Here is a 13,967-nt window from a genome sequence, read left to right as displayed (position 1 = left end):
TCGTTCGTGTCCATTTCCTGGGTGCCATTTGAAACTCTGCTTGATTCTTCCGGCAATATTTTTTCACAGTAGATGTCTGAACTGTCTGAGTTTATGATACTTGACAGACGCAGCAGATTAGCATAGCCAGGAGTGGGAAGGCGGAATGTTTTTATGAAGCTGCAAGAAAAGTCTTTTACCAGAGTGACCTTTCGTGCTCTAACATCTCTTTCTTCCCCATCCTGCTACAACCCATTTTGTTCAGTGTAAAAACAACCACACACACACACTCCTTCCAATTGGTCCCTCCCTGATCCATCCTCCTCCTCTTCAGCTCCTGTAGCATCACTGCCAGGAGCCCAGGTGGGCAAGTTCAAAGGAGCAGCACATAACAATCCACGCAGATGCCGGCGGGATGGAGGTTTTATCAAGAGTGTTACCATACAATCTTATCATATGCTTTCTCAGAAGCCTCACCAAATTCAGTGACACTTATTTCCAATTACTCCCTAGGATTGCAAGTTTAAGTCATCTTACAGGCTCCTGTGTGCTGTACCTGAACATTCCCGAGCTGTAAAACTGATGGGGTTCCTTATTTATTTAGATGGTTTAAATACCACCCTTCCCACAGGCCACAGGGGGTGGTTTACAAATAAAAACATGTAAATAAGAATACGTAAAATCCATTAAGAGATACAGTCCGTTGTAAACTCACAACAATAGATCATTGACTGACAATAACAGTAGCAGCAGCTGGGTCTCTTCTCCTCCAGATGCCCTCTGAAAAGTATGTATCTTGGCCAACCACCTGGAGCTATAGAGATGAGGCCAGGTGGACCTCAGCAGGGAGAGATTTCCACATGCAAGGAGCCACCACTGCAAAAGCCCTTTCCCAAGCCTGCACATCATGTACCTCAGCCCGCTTAGGACCACTGCAGATAAAAACCCCAAATCTAAAGCCCAGCTTCCTAAATCAAATAGGGGCAAAGTAGATTTGAACCTGCTTTATGCAGAGTCTGATGGTTAGCTCAGCATGTCTCTGAATACCAGTTACCAGGTGACACAGGTGAGTCGGTTGCTGTCACGCTTTGGGGCTTCCCATAGGCATCTTTTTGGCCACTGTGAGAGCATGACAATGGACTAGATGTGCCGTTGGCCTGATCCACCTAAAAGGCTCTCCTTATGTCCTTATGCCACTCAGTGTAAAACCAGGGTTTCCCAAACTTGGGTTGGGGCTTCATCTGTTTTTGGGCTACAGTTCCCATCATCCCTGACCGCTGGTCCTGCTAGCTGGGTGTGATGGGAGTTGTAGTCCAACAGCAGCTGGAGACTAAAATTTGGAAAACCATGGTGGCTGATAATACTGATTTAGATGGATTGATGGTATAGGATATCCGCATGAGTTCCAGTATTATAACTACAGCAGCTGCTGACCTCTCTGTGTGATTTCAGGCAAGGGTCTTTTCTAGCCCTGGTGCTTGAGATTGCTTTTAAGGCGAGATCCCTCTGATTGAGCCAGGATGTTCTTCATGCAGAGAATGTGCTGCAAGATGGAGCTGTGGTTCTTTCCCATCGGAGCACATGGGTCACATACTCTTGGGTAGTGGGGTCCAGATAAACGGAAGTGTTCCTGTCTGTCTGTTTCTCTTCAGCCATTGATTGGCATTAGATCTTTCAAAGAATGCACACACAACAATGCATTATTTATGTTGCACTGTGGGAATGTTTTGTACATCACGCCCCCCTCCTCCTTCCCCTCCACGACACATTCCAGTTCTGAAGCTTATTTATATTTTCCTTGAATTAACGTTTTCTGTTTCGTATGGCTATCGAGGGACTGCTCTAAATGGGAAATAAAATGCGGCGCTCTGTCAGACCTGATGCAAGCGAGCAGGTTTCTTGTGCTCCATTTCCATGTTTAAATAATGATGGGCTGAGAGCATACCATATCTCCATGTGTCAAGAGAGTTGCCTGATCAGCTGGAGAGCCGATATGAATCCCACCCCCATTAATTCTCCTGAAAATTGTTCGCTACAAATCTGGATGTCGAAAATTTGAAATTTAACACCAATCTTTTCAATCCCATGATATTTGAAGTCTGTGCTGGTTATCACATAGTAATTAATTAGTTATATTTGGCAGTATTTAATAGCTGACACACAATACATTTTGGTATCTGATAGCTAGCAAACTATGATGTTTTTAACTATCGCTGGAATTCTTGAAGCATCTGATAATTGACAGCTTCATCCAGGGGTATCCAATATGGCAGCCTCTAGATGTTGTCGGAGTACAATTCCCATCATCCATGACCATTGCCCATGTTGGTTGGGGTTCATGGGAATTATATTCCAACATCATCTAGAAGGCACTACGTTGACTCCTCTTGGCTTAGGCTTCCCCAACCTGTTGCCTTCCAAATGTTTTGAACCAGGACTCTAATCATCTCTAACCATTGGCCATGCTGCTTGGGAGTTATAGTTGTTGTAGTAGTGCAAGACATGTGGTGCACACCAGTTTGGGGGAAGCTGCTATTGCATGCACACACCTGAATGATAAAAGAGACTGTTGGTAAGGTTAAAGTCGTCAAATTTGAAATCAGGAGTTTCAAATTTGAAATCCTGTCAAATTTCAAAATATTTTGTTTTGGTTCAAGTTATCTCAGTAATCAAAACCATGTGGAAACAGTGGTTATGGAAAATGGGCATCATGTACTAGGATAAACATTGCTAAATGTTGCCGTGAATGGGTCTCTAGTTTATCTTATGTGGCAGGAAACAGAAAGGGCTGGCCTTAACACATTTGGAACAAGGGGACCCAACTGCGGCTCTGACCTGTGGTTTGTGGCAGCCAATACGTAGTCAACCCGTGGATTGTGCTCGTGCGACGTGAAAGTTCTAGGTCACTCATGACATCCAGACAGTGACATTCAGCATCTAATGCTCATATCATATTGGTGCAAAATTCAAATATTGGCCAGTTTTGCTATATAGTTGCACACACAGTTGACTGATTCCATCGGGCAGGCAGAGGGCCTTCTCGGTAGTGGCGCCCGCCCTGTGGAATGCCCTCCCACTAGATGTCAAAGAAAGAAACAACTATCTGACTTTTAGAAGATATCTGAAGGCAGCCTTGTTTAGGGAATTTTTTTGTGTTTTTAATATCCTGTTGGAAGCCACCCAGAGTGGCAGGGGAGGCCCGGGTAGGACCAGCAACCCTGGTTATATGGGGAGTGGGGGTGGCATGGGCTAGTAAATAAAGTCAGTCTTTTTTGTGCAGCGATCAATTGCATTACCATATTTATGTGAAGCCCAAGTGTGCCACCACAGTAGTTGCTTGAAGCTGGCAGCCAGAGAGACGATGGTCTTTATTACGGACACAGTCTTCCCACCCATGGCTGCAAGCAAGGGTTTGGAGGTGGGTGGGACTGGAATCTCTGGCATTTGAAGAATGAATGGTGGGCTTGTGCATACATGCTCATTAGTCTCTAATGGTTTTCAAAACGCTGCGCTGCAACTTTATTATCTCCTCTACCTGCGCTGATTGAATAGATACGGTACCTGTTTTCTCACTAAATAAAAAAATTCTTTCCAGTAGCACCTTAAAGACCAACTAAGTTAGTTCTTGGTATGAGCTTTCGTGTGCATGCACAAGAAGTGTGCATGCACACGAAAGCTCATACCAAGAACTAACTTAAAGGTACCCCTGCCCGTACGGGCCAGTCTTGCCAGACTCTAGGGTTGTGCGCCCATCTCACTCAAGAGGCTGGGGGCCAGCGCTGTCCGAAGACACTTCCGGGTCACGTGGCCAGCGTGACATCGCTGCTCTGGCGAACCAGAGCCGCACACGGAAACGCCGTTTACCTTCCCGCTTGTAAGCGGTCCCTATTTATCTACTTGCACCCGGGGGTGCTTTCGAACTGCTAGGTTGGCAGGCGCTGGGACCGAACGACGGGAGCGCACCCCGCCACAGGGATTCGAACCGCCGACCTTTCGATCGGCAAGCCCTAGGCGCTGAGGCTTTTACCCACAGCGCCACCTGTGTCCCCAAGAACTAACTTAGTTGGTCTTTAAGGTGCTACTGGAAGGAATTTTTTTATTTTGACTATGGCAGACCAACATGGCTACCTATCTGTAACTGTTTTCTCACTGTATGTGACAGTTGCTGGTGTGCACTCTGTAAAGGAGCATATCTACCAAAATATGTCTCTTTGGCTGCTGGAGCACCAGCTGTTCTGCTCAGATACAAACTCAGTCAACCTGGCTACCGTACACTGTGAGTTTTGAATGATGGACCATGGTTAATGGTAGATTGGCACAACGCTGAGCATTTGTGGTATTTAACTGTAAAAGCAAGCAGGGTGCACAGCAAGCGGTAGAGAGAAGTTTGATTTGAAGAAGGATTCTCCAGCTGCCTCAGGGCTCCCTGGGAAACACCTTTCTGAGGCCACTTACTCATTTCCACGCTATGAAGAGCTGCTGTTTCGCTTCATGTTGTAAAATAAGTGCCTCTGCTTTCATTGGAAGGTTGTTGGATGGTTTGTCTTCCCAGTTTTAGCAGACAGGCAGTCAAGTTGTGTATCCATAGCTGTGGCCAGAAGAAAAATGGCCACCGGGAGTAGCACAGAGAGAAGATACAGTGCAGCAGCACAACCAGATGCCTTCGTCTGCCCCAGCTGAACAAAACATATCTCTCCTGTATCAGTTTCTGCAGCCACAGCAGTCGCTGCAGTCGCTGCAACCTTCCAACAGTTTGACTTCACCCCCAAATGCACACTCTTCTATTGTCTCCTGAGGCAGATGGATGCTGGCACCTGACATAATGGCAGAAAGGGAAAACTCTTTCTCTATGAAGGGGTTTTAAGTTTCATGTACAATAGTATGGAACATAGGCTGATATACTTGGGGAAACCATCAGTTCACTGACAGAATCATCAGATCCTATTGTGCATAATAGGATGATAACAGTGAAAGCTTTCATAACAGTGGGAGCTGGATCATAAAGAAGGCTGATTGCCAAAGAATTGATGCTTTTGAATTATGGTGCTGGAGGAGACTCTTGAGAGTCCCATGGACTGCAAGAAGATCAAACCTCTCCATTCTGAAGGAAATCAGCCCTGAGTGCTCACTGGAAGGACAGATCGTGAAGCTGAGGCTCCAATACTTTGACCACCTCATGAGAAGACTCCCTGGGAAAGACCCTGATGTTGGGAAAGATGGAGGGCACAAAGAGAAGGGGATGACAGAGGACAAGATGGTTGGACAGGGTTCTCGAAGCTACCAGCATGAGTTTGACCAAACTGCGGGAGGCAGTGGAAGACAGGAGTGCCTGGCGTGCTCTGGTCCATGGGGTCACGAAGAGTCAGACACGACTAAACGACTAAACAACAACAACAACATTGTTCATAATTTTAAGGCAGACTTGAGTTGGCGGCTGGGAGCGAGACATCAACAAGGGAGTAGAATAGCTACCACCACGTCAAGCCAAGCAGGGCTGAACAGGAATGTGGCTGGGGGAGGAAATGGGGTTCTTCCTTTGTCAGGGATGTTGTGAGCCCCTCCCTTGAATTTTCAGGTAACTTAAAAAATGAGCCATGCCAGGTATTTGAGGGAGGCTTGCCAAATAGCAAGGGAGGGGGAGGGAGGGCTAATGCTTGCATTCTTTGTTTAATAATGTAGTTTGTATTAAGAAATTTATATCCCACCCTTTCCCAAAAGGGAAGAGCATGCTTTACAACATAAACCACGGTAAGAAACTTAAAACACAGAAAAATTATTGGCAGATTGGGGCAATGTGACTTTAACAAAACAGCATGCCAGGAACACCTGTGATAAGAATTGCCTGGGGGGTCAGTCTTGAACGACCACAAGAGGTCAGAAACATGACTTTGTGTCTCAGTACTCAACAGCCACCCACCTGCGGAATTCATGTTCACCTAGAGAAAACGTGAGAGCTTTAATGCAGAAATTCTTTACAGTTGCTGGTGGTTTTAGACAAGCGTTCTTTGGCTGCAGTCCTCAAACCACTTCCTTTGGGGGTCATCCTTCTGTGAAAGCCAGTGGGGCTACTTTTGAGCAAATGGTGTGATGGTTTGCAGCCTTCGTTTGCTCTTCATGTAAGAGTGGGGAAACCTTCCCCCCCCCCCCGTCCGAGTTTATCCATCGCAAACTTTTGATGTTCAGGTTGTTTTGCCCCCAGTGACCAGATGGCTGTCCCTCAAAAAAATGCAGGATAATTTCCCTCTCCCTGTTTGATAGCACCACCACCGACTGCTCTTTTTTGGGGGAGTGGGGTGGGGTGGGCAACTTAGTGTTCCCATTAATTCAAGACAGGAAGCCCTCTGGAGAAGTGATATAAACAGCTTAGCTGCCTGGGTCATGCTTCCTAATCGCTTTGCAGCTGGACGCTTGAACGTGTGGGGAAAGGGGGGGCTGCGCTTCTCCCCGGGGAAGGACCTCGCTGATTGAAGTTAGCCTGAACGGAGGGGGAGGAACCCTGTGCGAAAGAAGGTGGAAAGGAAATGCTTGAGCTGTACAGTCAGATCAGACTCTCTGAGCCAGCGGGGTTGAGGGAGGGACGTATTTTACTACAATTGAATTCCAGGGTCTCTTTCAACCCGTTTCCTGACTTCTCACCCCGTAGGTTAATTCCAAGACTCTCCATGGCAGGGGGAAGGGAGCAGAGAGTTGATCATGCCTGAAATAACTGGTTAGTGGCAGGGTAAGATTGGATTTTGTTTTTATTTTCGCAGCGGAGAAGATCTCTGGGCTTCGCTGTGCAGCTGAAACCCCTTCTCTCTTTCTGTTTCGCTTTGGATGCTGTCACCCCCGTTCGTCCCACCAACTGGCAACCTGAGAAAATAATGTTAGATTCACCTGCCTGGCTAACCTGAAGGCTCTCATTGTTTGGCTGGCTACCCCTTGTGTTTCTGTGGGTTTTGGTGAGGTTTTCTGTGCATATTTTTTGGGGAGGTCCGATTTGGGCAGCTTTGACAGCTGAGCACATTGCAACTGACAGAGCAGCATCAGGAATGCACGGAAGACTATTCGTGCTCCCGTAGCCAGAGGCAGCGAAGAGGAGGGCAGTAAGCACTCCCAGCCTTCTGGAAACTCATGTAACGGAACTGCTCCAGAAGGGTTTGCTGCTGCTTTCTGTTTTTTTAGGGTAAACAAGCCCTGTCTTTTTTTTGGAGGGGGAGTGCTTCTTGGGCAGAGGCAGACACAGTAGTAGCAGCCGCAGCAGCAGCTGGATCGCCCTCCCTCCTCGGGTGTTCAAGTGGCCTCTCGTCTTGGGTGCCAGCAAGCGATTAAACTAATTAACAGACTCATGGGATTGCTAAACCACCCGCTCGTGGATTAACCCAGAGAGAGAGACGCCAGCTGCTCCTTACAGGAATTCCAGGGAAGACGAGGCTATCACGGAAGAGGAGGAGGAGGAAAACCCATGAAGGGGATTTAGAAGGAAAAGAGGTATGTGCAACATACCATAAGAATTGCAAATAAAACAGGCGTGTGTTTGGGTCTGCTCCAGAAAAGGGCTTGGTTGGATGTATCCAGAGGCTGAAAAGTTATGTAGCGAAAAAGCCAGTTCAAACGCCAGCTGTGCTTTCCTCTGTTTTCTTTTTAAAGGTGCTGATGAAACATAATTTTTGCTTTATGGCTTGAAGTATATCTTGTGAAAGCTCCCATTTGCAGCTGGTTATTTTTAAATCGGGCTCTTCAGAAGGTTGCTCGGGTTAACTTTCCTTGCCACATTATGCCGCAGGTATACTTACCTGCTGCTGCTGCTGCTGCTGCTTATCCTTTGCGGTTTTCCCTCCTGTTGCGACTTCTGTTTGCAATCAGAATTAATCTGTCTTGATTAAATCTGGAAGGTATATTAGAACTCCGACTGCATTCAGCAGCGGCAAGGTGAAAAGTCAGCAGAGACTGTGCAACAAGCCGATAACAGCCCCGGCTTAACAGCGTATGGGTGGGGGAGAGTGTGGGGAGGAAAGCCAGCTAATCTGGGACTAACACCAATTTATCGGTGCTTTGATTTCCAGTGTGGTTTTGCTTTTGGAGCTTTCAGCTCCAATGCAAAACTGGATGGGGTTCTGGGCAAAACATTGTTTACGATTTCGCCTGAGATTAGGTTCTGGCCCAAGGCAAACAGGGTTCTGTCCAAAACCACTAAACACTTCATCGGGAGGAAAATGTTTCAGAATCGAAATCAGCAAAATGTTAAGGCATCCTGTGTGGCAGCATGAAAAGTTTTTTTTAAAAAAAATCTAGTCCCAAAATAATTCTCTATAGCAAGGAGAAATAGGAAAGTTTTTTTTTAATATAGGAAAAGGATACTTTGTGCTGAATTGTAAGCAGATTGCTATAATCAAATGTGTATTGAAAGTTGCACTCTGTGTGTGAGATGTCATATGTACACAAACACACACACAATAGATGGGGTAAAAGTTCTTGTAGGGAGGTCTTTTTTAACCAGACTTTTGATTGTGTGGAGGTTGCAGGTTATACATTTTAAGGGATCACCTTGTATTTACGGAGAATAGATGTGGTTAAAATAAACTTTTTTTTAATGCACATGCAAAATATCTGCTTAGTACTGCATTTTGGCAGGGTCTTGGGACTGTGAGAGGGGGCGGGTGGGCGGGAAAGATTGCAAATGATACTAATAACTAAAATATGGCTTTGAAATAAAAGGCAGCTGGGACTGTTGAATATTAGATTGCTCAACCGCGTCTTTCCCATGGCAGCAGCTTTTGGCAAATGACTTTCCACACTCAGAGCCTTTATTTTTGGAATGGTCTTGGCAAAGACAAATGCCCAAATTATATCGGTGTGCGTGCCGTTCTTGTGAATGAATGAATAAGTAAACACATTGCAAGAAGACCAATTAGCATCTATCTCTGTTGTGCACCGGTCAATAGTATCTCATCAAATATGTATTAATAAAGGATTCCCTTTTTGAAAGGACATTAAAAGACAGAGAATGATGGCCTTAGACCTAGTCGGTGGTATTATTCTACTCTCTCTGTTGGCACTTTCTATCCAACCCCCTGCCCCATTCCTCTTTATCTCTCAAGTGCACACCCTTGTTGCACATGGCAGAACTCCATCTTTGACTCCCTGCTCAGCAAAGAGCAGGTCTGCATGTCTTTTTGGGTCTTTAGGGTCTCCTCGCAAAATTCACATGAATACATAAAGTGCCTTAAAGGTAAAGGGACCCCTGACCATTAGGTCCAGTCGCGGACGACTCTGGGGTTGCGACACTCATCTCGCTTTATTGACCAAGGGAGCCAACGTACAGCTTCCGGGTCATGTGGCCAGCATGACTAAGCTGCTTCTGGCGAACCAGAGCAGCACATGGAAACGGCGTTTACCTTCCTGCCGGAGTGGTACCTATTTATCTACTTGAACTTTGACGTGCCTTTGAACTGCTTGGTTGGCAGGAGCAGGGGCCGAACAACGGGAGCTCACCCTGTCGTGGGGATTTGAACCGCCGACTTTCCGATTGGCAAGCCCTAGGCTCTGTGGTTTAACCCACAGTGCCACCCGCCTAATGCAGAGTTAAATAACTTTCCCAATTATTCCCAGTAATATTTTATTGTTTATTTCCCACCTTCCTTCCACCACGGAACTCAAGGTAGCAGACATTGGGTTCCCCAGGTGATTTCGCCCATATTTCCTGCTTGGCTTCGGCCGGGTGGCTTGAATTGCATTCCTTTAGCAGCTCTCCAAGGTGTGGCCAGCAGAGGTCTACCTGAGATGGCAAGGACTGAGCCTGGGACCTTGTGCATGAGAAACATGAGCTAGGCCCCTTCTTGTGTTCTTAATTAATGCCATCCATGTGTGAGGTTGCCAACCCATATTCATCAGCATTCAGTTGCATTTGTAACATGTCTTCGTGGTTGAACATGATGTGGGGCAGGAATGGGGAACCCGTGTCCCACCAGATGTTGTTAGGGCTGCGACTCCCATCAGCCTGGGATGATGGGAGCTGAAGTCCAGCAACATATGGAGAGTCACATATTCCTCACCCACAATGTAGGGAATTGTAGAAGTGTTCTTAGCCTATTGTCAAAGAGCAAGGTGTCAGTAAATCACACCATTCAAAGTTGGAGTTAACTCTTGATCAGCAAAAACAAGCAATAAATCTCAACATCATAGCTTGAAATAAGACTTAGTTGTGTGTCCCTCTCTCTGTGTGTTTGTGTTTTTCTTAAAGTGCTGAGGTCTGGTATATTGAGCAGGTGCTGTGAGCCAGGGAATAATTTTCAGTAATCCTGTTTCTGCCATGGACTCCCTGTATGGCTTTAATTGTGGTTTCAATTAGTTTTGAAATGCTCCATTATGCCCAGCAAGACAAACTGTGTTAAAACGCCACTGTGCTTTCCCACAGATTGGCTGTGTGCTTGCCGTCTTATTTTGCAGGTTCGAAATATAAATTCGCCAAGTTTTTGGACCTTGTGAATGTGCAGAACAAAAACTGCAAGATAACTTTTAACATTTCTTGGTCTGATCTGATTTCCAGGATTGGTTCACATGCACCAGAGAAGAGAGCCTCTTGCTCCTGGGGGTGGGGCAAATCTCAGCAGTGGAGAATCTGCTATGCGTGAAGAAGGTTGCAGGTTCAATCGCTGGCATTTCTAGGTAGGGCTGGATGAGACCCCTGCCTGATACTCTGAAGAGCCTCTGCCAGTCAGTGAAGAGACAGTTTTGTGCTAGAAGGACTTGGCATAAGTCATCTTTTGCTTCTATGCCAGCATTGAACACTGCTTTCCCCGCTGAGCTATAGCCTTACCCATTCATGAATGTACACCAGTTCATTTCATTGGTTCATTGGAACACTTAGATTACAGGCAGCTGACTTCAGGCATTGTTTTACAAGTTCTCTGCATGGTGTGTTTGATCTGTGAGATCTCACTCTCACATGCAGACATTGTGATAGATCAGTATATTGTGATGGTTAGCTGGTGACATACCATGAAGCTGAAAACCAGATATCGCCCATCCCTACTGTTCGCCTCTACATAGTTCCATCCTTATTTTACACATTACAATATATTGGTATACAACAATGTTTAGCTGGTGACATATTGCCGTTTTGGAAACCAGATATCACCCAGCCCTAGCTGCAGGTCATATTCCAGTCTGGCAGAAGCACTCGAGGAAGAGTGCAAAGCAAAGTTGGTGGCAGGTGTGGACTGGGAGGGTGTGTGGCTGGGGAGAGTCTCAAACCCAGACAGAGTGGCCTAGAGGGCCATAATTGAGCACACTAAGATTCTCCATTCCTGGCCTAAAGGATTTGGATGTCCTAGTATCCTTTGCCGGGAGAGACAACTTCTTAAGACAACCAGGCAGAGGGCCTTCTCGGTAGTGGCACCCACCCTGTGGAATGCTCTCCCATCAGATGTCAAGGAGATGAGTAACTATATAACCTTGAGAAGACATCTTAAGGCAGACCTGAACAGAAAAGCTTTTTAAGGTTTAATGTTTTATTATGTTTTTATATATGTATGTTGGAAGCTGCACAGAGTGGCTGGGGCAACCCAGTCAGATGGGTGGGGTCAGGATACAAAACAACAACAACAACAACAACATCTGGAAATAGTAGGTGGGGAAGAAAAAAGTTCCCCATCCCCAAAATAGGCAGTAATGAGCTGGATGGACCAATAGTTTGACTTGGTCTAAGGACACTTCTCATGTTCCCATGACTCAGGCTTGCAGATAGCCACTCGCCTATGGCAAGTAGTGACTTTTAAAGACAAGGTTTAAGGGGAAGCATTTGTAGATTGAAAGTTCTGCTTCTTTCCCTTTTGACCATTGATGTGCCCCAAAATCAGCTCAGTGGACCCCAAGTAGCACAAATTAATGCAACAGAGATCTGATGACAAGAGCTGTTGGTTTTCTGCACCTTTTAACTCCCGTCTCGCAGTGACAAACCGAAGAACGCAGTGCAGGCAGTGAACCCCGCCTTGCGTGTCTGTTGGTAGTAAATTGAGTTAAATTGGCTGGTCCGGGCACATCGTTGCTCTCCTTCCTCCCTTGGAGCTGTGTTGAGCTTGGCAGTAAGTGGAGTGGAAGTTAAGCACTAATCATCCATCTTTAATGATGGGCAATTTGTGCTAGATGAAATTTGTGCTTTGCTTAGGCCTCTGTCTGGCTGATAAGGGAGGGGGGCAAATTAAAGACCCTCTATCACCCAGTGCCAGGGTGACAGTTATTGTGCAAAAATGTGGAAGGAGTGCTGCCTTCTCAGTATATGAATGAAACTGAGAATCTCGGGAATTACTGTCAGGCCAACTCCCAATGAGTTGCTTTTCTTACGCATGCCATGGATCCGGCAGGAGAAAGCCGCACACTCTCCCAAGATCCTTCTGTGCTCTTTTAGACATTCTTCTGTGCTCTTTTAGTACAAATATTTATTTAGAAAGTTACAACTTCCTGGTTTCAGTGCCATCGGCCAGTGACCCTGAGATAAGTGTGATTAAGTGAGCTGAAACGGTTTTCGCCATTGGTTCAGAGGTGGGCTAAATTCCTTTGGAATCTTGCCCTTTAAACTGCGGCATCATCAGAGCTGCTTCAGAGTTCCTTCTGATATGGTCACCAGGAACCAAACATCTCAGAAATGATACCGTGGAAAAGGACACTCAAATTGATAAAAGTCAAATGGATTGTCAGGGCAGGGGGTTGGAGCCCTTTCCCTATCAGGAAAGGGATTTTTAGTTTATAAAAAAGATGTCTGGATAAATAAGACAGAAAGAGTCATTCACTGCCAACTTGATATATCAAGGCTACACAAAAGGAGGTTTGGAGTTCCTAATATTATTTGGTATTATTATATACAGGTGAAACTCGGAAAATTAGAATATCGTGGAAAAGTTCATTTATTTCAGTAATTCAACTTAAAAGGTGAAACTAATATATGAGATAGACTCATGTCATGCAAAGCGAGATATGTCAAGCCTTTATTTGTTATAATTGTGATGATCATGGCGTACAGCTGATGAAAACCCCAAATTAACAATCTCAGAAAGTTAGAATATTAAATGAAATCAGCAAAACAAGGATTGCAAATAGGGCAATATTGGACCTCTGAGAAGTCGAAGCATGCATAGGCACTCAGTACTTGGTTTGGGCCCCTTTGCATCAATTACTGGCTCAATGCGGTGTGGCATGGATGCTATCAGTCTGTGGCACTGCTGAGGTGTTATGGAAGACCAGGATGCTTCAATAGCAGCCTTCAGCTCTTCTGCATTGCTCAGTCTCATGTCTCTCATCTTTCTCTTGGCAATGCCCCATAGATTCTCTATGGGGTTCAGGTCAGGCGAGTTTGCTGATCAATCAAGCACAGTAATCCCATGGGCATTGAACCAGGTTTTGGTACTTTTGGCAGTGTGGGCAGGTGCCAAAGTCCTGCTGGAAAATGAAGTCAGCATCCCCATAAAGCTCGTCTGCGGAAGGAAGCATGAAGTGCTCCAAAATCTCCTGGTAGACGGCTGCGTTGACCCTGGACTTAATGAAGCACAGTGGACCAACACCAGCTGATGACATGGCTCCCCAAATCAACACAGACTGTGGAAACTTCACACTGGACTTCAAGCATCTGGCATTGTGTGCCTCCCCATTCTTCCTCCAGATTCTGGGTCCTTGGTTTCCAAATGAGATGCAAAAGCAGAAAAGAGATTTGGAGAGCCATGTCATCAGCTGATGTTGGTCCACTGCACCAGAGTGGTGCATGCTGTAGTTATCTCCTGCTTGGATTACTGCAATGCGCTCTACGTGGGGCTACCTTTGAAGGTGACCCGGAAACTACAACTAATCCAGAACGCGGCAGCTAGACTGGGGACTGGGAGTGGCCGCCGGGACCACATAGCACCGGTCCTGAGAGATCTGCATTGGCTCCCAGTACGTTTCCAAGCACAATTCAAAGTGTTGGTGCTGACCTTTAAAGCCCTAAATGGCCTCGGTCCAGTATACCTGAAGGAGCG

At 46.0% G+C, this 13,967-nt stretch overlaps 1 protein-coding gene across 4 annotated transcripts in view; it reads left to right on the top strand.

Moving 5' to 3' along the window:
• Window positions 1-13,967, top strand: part of PDZD2 (PDZ domain containing 2) — a 254,232-nt gene that overhangs the window by 96,116 nt on the left and 144,149 nt on the right. The window contains exon 1 of one of the 4 annotated variants that reach the window (XM_082241730.1): window positions 7,048-7,449. The exons of the other annotated variants lie outside the window; for them this stretch is intronic. The gene's annotated coding sequence lies outside the window, so the exon portion shown is untranslated. Of the gene's footprint in view, window positions 1-7,047; window positions 7,450-13,967 lie in introns of those variants that run through there. 4 annotated transcript variants of the gene reach the window in all.

Source organism: Podarcis vaucheri, assembly GCF_965113315.1.
Source record: "Podarcis vaucheri genome assembly, chromosome: 11".
In the NCBI taxonomy this organism is placed as follows: Eukaryota; Metazoa; Chordata; class Lepidosauria; order Squamata; family Lacertidae; genus Podarcis; species Podarcis vaucheri.
This window is presented reverse-complemented; position numbering and strand designations above follow the sequence as displayed.